Below are 9,347 nucleotides of genomic sequence, written 5' to 3' on the forward strand. Positions count from 1 at the left end.
TGTTGTATTCTTCTTTTCCCTGGCTGCCTTGAGAATTTTTTCTTTGCTGTTGGTTTGTGTCAATTTCATTATGATATGCCTTGGAGTAGGTTTGTTGGGGTTAAGAAAACTCGGAGTTCTGTTTGCTTCTTCAACTTGAGGCTTTAGTTCTTTCCACAGGCTTGGGAAGTTCTCATCTATTATTTGTTTGAGTATGTTCTCCATTCCATTTTCTTTCTCTTCTCCCTCTGATATACCTATTATTCTTATGTTATTCTTTTTGATCGAGTCAGATAATTCTTGTAGGGCTATCTCATTTTTTTTATTTTTGAGTCTTTTTCTTCTTCTCTCTGTTGTGCCTCAAGTTGCTTGTCTTCTATTTCACTAATCCTCTCTTCTATCTGACCTGTTCTATTAGCTAAGCTTGTTACTTCGTTTTTCAGCTTGTGAATTGAGTTTTTCATCTCTGTTTGATTTGTTTTTATAGTTTCAATTTCCTTGGACATATATTCTTTGTGTTCATTGAGTTGTTTTCTGAGCTCCCTATATTGCCTTTCTGTGTTTTCTTGTATATCTCGGAGGATTTTTAGGATTTCTATCTTGAATTCTCTGTCATTTATCTCCAAGGTTTCCAATATATTAAATTTTTTCTCCATAGATTTTTCCTCATCTATCTGTGTTACCTCTCTTTCTTTTGTATCCATGATATTCAATTTTCTCTTTCTTAATGGCATCTGAGGGTGGTTTTGTTGATAGTATTAATGAGATTTAATAAAGAATAGAAAGTTAAAAAAATAAAAAATCGAAAAGAGTTGTTTTTTTTAAAAAAATTAATAATGAAATAAAGAAAAATATAATAAAATAAAAATTTTAAAAGAAGGAAATTATTCCCCCCCTCCTTTTTTCCTCTCCTCTCCTCTCCCCTCTTTTTGAGAAAATCTTGTGGTGAACTCTGAATTATAACAAACAATGCCTGTAATGGAGGGCCTGAATTGGGGAAAAGTAATAAAGGGGCAAAAAAAAAGAAAAAAAAAAGATGGGGGTATGGACCCACAAAAAGCAAATAAGGATAAAATTTGGGTCAAGAATAAAATGATTTGCTTTTAGGTGTTGGTTGACTAAGAGTTATGATGAGAGGAATAAGAGGAAAACAGAAAAATGGGGGGACAAATTAAAAAATTACTATTGTATTTAGAGGAACAAGAACTAGATAAAATGGAGAGCCAGGGATGGGAGCATTGCTAGTGAGTTAAAAAGGTGAAGTAACCCCCCCCCCAAAATGCCACAAACATAAGTTTGAGTCCCATATAAGATAATTTGTTTGTTATTGAGGTTTGAATGAGAAGAGATGTAAAGGAGAAAGGAAGAAACTAATATAGAGGGAGAAAAGAAAGAGAGAGAGAGAAAAAAAGAGGGAACCACTAAAAGAAGAAAAAAGAAAAAAGAGAAGAGAGAGAGAGAGTTAAGGGTTTTGGAGTGCAACCCTCATAGAGAGAAAGGAAGAGGAGAGAAAAGATAATGGGAGATGTAACACTTATGGGTAGTGTAGTTCAAGGAGAGGAGAGAGTAAGACCGGCAGAGAGTTAATCGGCCAAATTGGAGGAGGAAAAAAATATCAAGAATGAAGATAAGAGAAACAAACAAACAAATATAATAAAATGGGATAGGTTATAAAGTATGCAGATTATTCTTGATTTTGAGAGGTTATCTTCTTGCTTTTTCTTTTCTCTCCCTCTTCCTGGTCGGTGACTCTGTACCCCGGGTTCTGCCCCTTTGGCACGCTCAGGTAGATGTTTGCAGTTGATAAGTCTCTATGGCGATGTCATGTATTGTGCTTTAGTCTCGTTGGCAGTCGAGGCTCATTAGCATTTATAGGCTCTGACAGTGAGAGAGTCCGTGTTCCTGGAGCCTTTCTCCTAGTCTTTCCTTCCTCAATTAGTAGCCTGAGAATCCAGCTATGGGGTTTCTGCTGCCTCTGCCTGGATAGTAAGAGGCTCAAAGAGCTGGCAACTCCCCACTCTATTTCCACTCAGCACAGGGTTCTGGGTAAGGCTCAGTCAGTCAGAGCTGCTAGCATAATCAGGCGGGCTTTCCGCCCACTCAAAGACCTCTGGCTCTGCCACTCTGTCCAGTAACACAGGCGGGCACCCACTTCCGGGGCGCTTGGAGGAAACTCTCGCTCACTATCTGTGCACAGACCAGGATATCCGGCCAGCAGTCTCACGCTCTGAGTGAAACCCCCAACCGCATGGAAAAGTTGCAGCGTTGGAATTGGCTCTCGCTCCGTCCCCGTGCGCGGCTTTTGCAAGGTGCTGGGGTGGCCTGAGATTCCGTTTTGGCCCACACAAAGGCCCCTGACTCTGCCCCTCTGTGCGATAACACGGGCGCGCACTGCCGAGGCACTCGGAGGAATCTCTCGCTCACTATCTGCGCGTGCAGACCAGGATATGAGGCCGGCCACGTTTCCCTCTGAGTGAATCCCCTACCAGCAAGGAAAAGTTCCACCGTTGGAATTAGTTCTCGCTCCCTCCCGTGCGCGGCTTTCCCAGGGCGCTGGGGCTGCCCAGAGATTCTGCTTTCAGCCCACACAAAGGCCTCTGACTCTGCCTCTCTGTGGGGTAACACGGGCACCCACTCCTGGGGCTTAGGAAGAAATCTCTCGCCCACTATCTGCACGCGCCGACCAGGAGATCGGGTAAAATGGCTGCCCTGCTTGTCTTTCTTTGTTTGGGTTTGGCGCGAGTGTTAGCTTGTATTGCCCGGGTTGCCACAGGATCAGTTTTTCCTCGGCTTGGATCTCCGTGCCACAGCCTGGTTCGGCCGTTTTGCCGCGGCCTGGATCTATTCACCCCCTTTTCCCGCCTCAGTTTCTATATTCACGGATCCCAGAGAAAGCCGCCCTGTTTAGGTTAGTGAGGAAGGCGGAGCATTTCTTACTCCCTATTTCCTTCGGGGTTTGGTTATATATTTAGCCAATTTTTCGCTTGACCATACCTTTGGGTGTATTGTGAAACATCTGGAGGCTCCAAGGATAGGTTTTTCTGTTTCTGGTTGAAGATCTTGTTGAGTTTTGGGGGAGATTTATCGGTATCACTTCCTACCACGCCATTACTCTGACGTCATCTCCGTGTCTCTTTTGTAAGTTGTATTTCTTATGCCTAGAACAGGGGTGCTCAATAAATATTTGTTGAATGAATGAATGAGTGAATGAATGAATGCACAATCTAGCTGATTACAGAAGTAAACATTTAATTACAGTGCAATATAATCAACACTATGATGTGTTTGTACAGGGTGCTGTGGGGATCCCTATTCTGGATGGAGAGTGGAGTGGGACAAGAATTATTAATAAAAACTTCTTGGAGAAAAGTGCATCTCAACTGAATCCTATAAAATGAATCAAAGTTTTCAGGTCTAGAAGTTGGAGCAAAGATATTCCAAAGAAATAAAACATTGTTGCAAACTCTTACAGACCAGAGATTTCAGGAATTTCAGATAGTTCAGTGTGACAGAAAAGAAGAAATAAGGGAGAGAAAGAGGATGAAGGGAGGGAAGGAAAAAGAAGGGAATAAAGGGAGGGAAAGGAGCAAAGAGAAAAGGAAGGGAGAGAGGGAGAGAGGGAGGGAGGAAGGGAGGGAGGGAGGGAGGGAGGAAAGAAGGAAGGAAGGAAGGAAGGAAGGAAGGAAGGAAGGAAGGAAGGAAGGAAGGAAGGAAGGAAGGAAGGAAGGAAGTCTGTGCTTTCAAAGAGCTCACAAATTAGTAATAGGAAATGATCATATGGGCAATTAAAATGCAGTTTGAAAGGACTGGTGGTAAAGGTAGTATTTTCTGGGTAATGTGTAGGTAATGTGGTAACATGTAAGGGGAGTCTTCCCTCTGTGAAGGAGGTAGGATCTATGGAGGGAAAAAGATGATTTATCAGAGAATTGTTCACCAGGCATACAGAGGGGAGTAGCCCAATAGAAGAAGTACAAACATGACTCGCAAAGACATGGAATTATGAGAAAGCACAGCAACTGTTATGGACCGTTAATGGCAAAAAGCCATTATAGATTCGAGGCTTGGCAGGGGGCTAAGTTCTCCCCCCTCCATCTCCATATTTGGCTTGATGCTGAGTATTTGCACCCACTCCACTTCCTTCCTTGGGTTGCAGGAAGCAATATACATGCCCTTTCTCTGACTCTTTGTTTGTTTCAGATGTTTGTAAATTTCACTAACTATCCAGTTTTTGCCTTGGGAGAGTTCCTGTCTTAGCCTTTGATGTGCAACTTTGTATCAGGGCCCTTGATTTGCATAGGTCTAAAGCGACCTGGGGCTATGAGGCACTCAGATACTGCCAGGCAGTTTGAAGAGTCCTCCCAGTCCCATCGGTTTTGACAAAGTGTGTTTCCTTAATTCTGCACCGTTATTTGGAGCTGCACTGGTCCGCGGCAGCAACATGGGAGGGTTGGCGTACAGGGTGCATATGGAGGAGAGTGGTGTTTCGAGGCTCTTAGGCATACAGACTTTTGGTGCTGTGGTAAGAGCTCTGGATTGTATTCTAAAAACATTGGGAACCATTGGAAGAATTTAAGTGAAAAGAGGTTAGGAGAATGTTACAGATCCATATAGAAATGCTTTTAAACCCATCATTTCCATCTTCGCTGTTGAAAAATCAATTGAAAATAAAATCAAGCCTGGAGATAGGAGACCAGTTAGAAAGCTGTTGTAAACATTCAAGGAAGATATGTTACGGTGGTCTAGCCCCTGACTACTAACAGTGTGGTCCAAGACCAGCAGCATGTGCAAAATCTCAGGTTCCACTATACACCTGCTAAATTATAATCTCCATTATTACAAGATCCTCAGGTGATTGGTCCTAATATTAAAATTAGAGAACCATTGGCCAAGACTAATTGGAATTGGAGAGGAAGATATAGATATGAAAGAGTTGTTAAGGTGGAACTGACAGGATTTAGCATCATATGTAGTGATCCTTTTTAAATTAACTTATTTCTTTATCTGCTGACATCTTTATTTTTTCATCAACTAGAGTTCCAACTGACTGCATGAACTTCTGGATTGGATTCATACCACAGCTGAAGAGCTGGACTTCTCTTCGGGTTTAGAACTATCTGTAGACAGAATGCTGGTTTCTTTTCAGGAGCACCAGCAGATGGCCCCTTATGAAGCTGAAAATAAAAAAAATGTGAAATAGAACAGTGTAGGATATTTCCACATATTTTTTGGTTTTTGCCAAATCAGATTTAGACTTCAGCTGTTTCAGTGATTTCTATTTAAAAGCACTTGGGGGGGGGAGGAATTGAATTACCTTGAAAAGTTTTGAAAAACAAAATGTGGTCTCTTTATTCTAGTTGCAAAGGACAAAATACATCCTTGCTTTCATTGTGGATACATATCTTAAAATCAGGAGTTCATGGGTTTCTATAACTAATACTTAAAACAGGGGAAATGGTGAGTAGCTTGACCCAGAACATCCAAAAAGGATCCCTCCCCATGAATAATAATTTCCATATGCCAGTTTTTAGAAGGACATTGACTTCATCCATGAGTCAATACATTCATTTTTGTGAGATCAGGATGACAATTACTTCAGCTGCTAACCTCTTGTTTCTCTGTCCTTCGAAACCTCCAAAGAAAGCTGTCAATTAATAAAAAAGTGTACTCATCGTTAGACCACAGGAGCGATGGTGGAAAAGTATGAGATGCCTTGCCGAGTAATTTCAAGTTAGGAGGAAATTTATTCAGACACTTATTTGTTCAGCAAATATTTGTTGAATGCCTATCAAGTTCAAAACATTGTGCTAAAAGGGTTCTTAGTTGCAGTCAACAAAAACCAACTCTGGTTAACCTAAGGAGAAAAGGAATTCACTGGCAGGAAATCAAATAGCAACAGAACTGACAGGAAGGCTGATGAAACAGGCCTGTAAACAGTCTGAGACTGAGGGAAGCTTGGGGTCAGGGTCCTAGCCAAGCTCACACCACAGGAGAAGACTGGTTCAGTGCTTCTGCCATCCATACTGGACACTGAATGCTGACACTGTCACTACCAACCATTGCCAATGACCACTTTGATGATGCAGTTGCTATCATCAGAATGAATTTGGAACTGCCCCTTGCTTCTTTGAAACACTGGCTCCAGATTCAAAGTCCTGGACTGTATTCTTACGTTGGCTGAGCTTAGATCACATGCCTGTGCCCAGGCTTCCAGGGATCAGAGAGAATGAGTGTGAGGAACTTTCAACTTCCTCAGTAGAAAGAGGGCCCTTCCTCCTGTCACAACTCACACAATGGAGATTTCCCAACACACTCTCTCCCTCAGTGATCTCATCCTGGTCCTTGGATTTAAATACTACAACATACTGATGGTTCTGAAATTTCTATCTCTAGCTAACACCTCTACCGAACTCCAGACTTGCATGTCTACATGCGTACGTGGTATCTCCATTTGGATGTCTCACTGACAAGTCAAACTCATTATGGCAGACATGAATTTCTTGATTCACCCATCTCTACTCTATGCAAGCCTACATCTACCTCAAACTTCCTTCCTTAGTAAATAGCATCACCAATCACTCAAGCTCAAATCCTAGGAATTTCTCTCTATTCTTTTCTTTCTCCCATCCTCCACATCCAATCCATAAGAATGTCCTATGGTTTCTACCTCCAAAATATATCTCATATCTGCCTTCTTCTCACCACTTTCAATACCGTAGTACAAATGTTAGTATCGTTTTGCCTGCAACAACCACTTGTGCCATTCAAGGCACCAGCAGTAAACAAATGGTACATTCAAAAGAGATTAACCAAAGAAAGTCCAGTAACTATTAACAATAAACCATTATCTATTATTACTACACATTATATATTACTATATATTATTACTATATATTGTATATTACTATAAGCCATTATATGTAAACTATATATAACATGAACTATAATATATATTATATAAAATATTATATATAGTTTATAATACATTTATATATAATTATATACAATATACTGTATTTGTATAATATTATAACTTTATATAATACACATATAAAGTAAGCATTATATATTTATTGACTATTAACCAAGGTGTGGCCAGGCTTAAGATAACAATCAGAACATGATGAAGCACCAGGAGCTGCAGAAACACAGCTACAGCCAGGAACTTGTTGAGGAAGGAAGGAAATGGCACAGAGATAAATGGTAATGAGTACCTTGATCTCTCTTCCCCCTCCTTCTGATCTCCTGCCAGTGTCTCCTACTGGCTAGACTCAACCAGAAATCAATCAGTAAAGAACTCCTGGAGATGCTGTCTACAGGTCAGCTTTCAGGGTTAGAGAAGGGAAGATAATGTAACGAGAAAAGAGGTAAAGAGGTTAAGGAGAAAAAAAAAAGAGGTTAAGGGGAATAATCAACATACCTTCTGACTGTTCACTTTGCCTGCATTCTTGCCAACCTCCAAAATCTAGTCTCCACAGAGCAACCGCAGTGATCCTTTATAATCTGAGTCATATCATGGGCCTGTTTAAACCCTTTAAAGTGCCTTATCATCACACACAAAATAAAGTTCATGCTCCTTACCATGGTCTATCAGGCATCCCCAAACTACGGCCCGTGGGCCGCATGTGGCCCCCTGAGGCCATTTATCCGGCCCCCGCTGCACTCCCGGAAGGGGCACCTCTTTCATTGGTGGTCAGTGAGAGGAGCACTGTATGTGGCGGCCCTCCAACGGTCTGAGGGACAGTGAACTGGCCCCCTGTGTAAAAAGTTTGGGGACCTCTGGGTCCTACATGATCTGTCCCTGACTCTGATATCATTGCCCACCACTTTTCCCTTGCTCATTGAGTTCAAGGCATGTGCAAATCTCATTCTCATGTTAGAGTCTTTGTTTTTTTGTTTGTTTTGTTTTTAAGGAGAGATAGACAGACAGGAAGGGAGAGAGATGAGAAGCATAAACTTATAGTTGCGGCACCTTAGTTGTTCATTGATTGCTTTCTCATATGTACTTTGACTGGTGAGCTCCAGCCAAGCCTGTGAGCCCTTACTCAAGCCAATGACCTTGGGCTCAAGCCAGCAACCATGGGGTCATGTCTATGTCTATCATCCCACGGCAACCCCACACTGAAGCTGGGTGAGCCCATGCTCAAGCTGGGTGAGCCCACTCTCAAACTGGTGACTTCATGGTTTTGGACCTGGGTCCTCAGTGTCTCAGGCCGACACTCTCTCTATTCACAGCACCACTGCCTGGTCAGGCTATATTAGAATTTTTGATTTGATTTCCTTCTATCTGAGACAGACTTCTCTCAGCTCACTGCATGGCTTCCCAATTACCCAATCTAAAATAGTTTCTTGTCCAGTTACTCTTTATTACATAACCTTATTTTATTTTCTTCAGGATATTATAAGATTTTGAAACCACCATTCAGTACCTGAGTTCCCTTTGAGATACCTAAGTAATCATACGTAGTGATGTCAATAAGTAGTTGAATTTATAAGGTATTAATGTTGTTTCAGGCTTTGGGGGTTTATTTTTATTTTTATTTAATTTAGATTTTAATTTTATAAAAGTTCATTACTGGTAATTCCGTAAGTTTGGACTATTAGTATACCTCTGTGTAACCAACACCCCAATCAAGCCATAAAACATTTCTATCACTTCAAAAAAATTCTTTCATGCCCCTTCCTCCCATCCAGTGATTTGTTTTCTATCTTACAGATTAGTTTGTCTGTTCTTGAACTTCATATACAGTAAAAGAAAGCATATGGTATATACTCTTATGTCTGAATTCTTTTGTTCAACACCATATTTCTGAGATTCATTCATGTTGTAATATTCCAGTGCATTAATTTACTACAGTTCACCTTTTCTTCTGCTGATGTATATAGGTTTTGGTCCTCCACCACTAGTTTTTGACTTATATGAGTAAGGCTGCTGTAAGCGTTCTGGTAGAGTCTTTTTGTGGGTATATGCTTACAATTATTTTGGATAAATACAAAGGGATAAAATTGTTAGGTAATAGGTAAGATATATGTTTAACTTTATAAGAAACTTCTTTTTTTATAAATAAATTTTTATTAATGTTAATGGGGTGACATCAATAAATCAGGGTACATATATTCAAAGAAAACATGTCCAGGTTATCTTGTCATTCAGTTATGTTGCATACCCATCACCCAAAGTCAGATTGTACTCCGTCACCTTCTATCTAGTTTTCTTTGTGCCCTTCCCCCTCCCCCTTCCCCCTCCCTCCAATAAGGAACTTCTAAACAGTTTTCCAAAGTGATTTATTATTTTTATATTCCCACCAGCAATATATGAGGTTTCCCATTGCTCCACATCTTTGCTAGCATTTTATGTTGTCAATCCTTTT

Source organism: Saccopteryx leptura, chromosome X, assembly GCF_036850995.1.
Source record: "Saccopteryx leptura isolate mSacLep1 chromosome X, mSacLep1_pri_phased_curated, whole genome shotgun sequence".
Lineage (NCBI taxonomy): Eukaryota > Metazoa > Chordata > Mammalia > Chiroptera > Emballonuridae > Saccopteryx > Saccopteryx leptura.